We start from the raw sequence: 864 nt of genomic DNA, 5'->3' as shown, positions 1-864 counted from the left end.
CCTGGCTTTCGGTGAACTTGTCTTTAAATTAAATTTCCTGTCCAGCATCTCACTAGAGTAGCTAGGACGGATCCGAAATAGAGCCTAAGAGTGAGGTGGCTTTAGTAATGACAAATCTGAAGTAGAGTCCTAAAAGACTTCCAAGTGGAGTTAATTTTTCCGGACATAAGCTTGTCTTGAGTGAAGGTTTGTGAACTGCATCACCAAAGGGATTCCCAGGGCCGCGTGCCTTAAAATGTTGGCGCTCTTATTCCCTTCCACAACTCAATTGAAAAATAACTTTCTTCACACACACACACACACACACACACACACACACACACACACACATATATATATATATATATATATATATATATATATATATATATATATGCGTGTGTGTATCATGACAGGAAATTTCGAATGAAAATCTTTATTAATAAGGGTATTTTATGCTAAGAAATACAAGGAGCAAATAAGATTTCCCGAAATACTTTCCCATCAATTTTATAGATAAATAAATAAAAGAATGAAATTCTAATCATTATCATTTTATTCTCTTCTTGTTAAGATGATGTCATAAGAATCAAAGACGTAAAATATTTTATAGGATATATTTTCTCGTCATTTTTGTTATGTAAATCAAGAAATAGGGTTGCTTCAAAGAATAGAAGAACGAAGAAACGAAAATTTTGGTGATGATATTGTTGTAAATTTGATTTGATTGTTATTTATACAAATACCTTATGGTTATATATGCCCAGCGTTACCTGTCCAGGGTTAATCTCTCAGTTTTTCAATTAAAATGGTTCATCACCTTTGAGAGTTGTAGAACGTGTTTTGCAAGTAAAGTTGGCAAGCTTTAATAGCATTGTTGATTTG

Source organism: Palaemon carinicauda, chromosome 8 (assembly GCF_036898095.1).
Source record: "Palaemon carinicauda isolate YSFRI2023 chromosome 8, ASM3689809v2, whole genome shotgun sequence".
Taxonomy (NCBI): domain Eukaryota; kingdom Metazoa; phylum Arthropoda; class Malacostraca; order Decapoda; family Palaemonidae; genus Palaemon; species Palaemon carinicauda.
The sequence above is the reverse complement of the archived record's forward strand: the minus strand, read 5'-3'. Positions refer to the sequence as shown.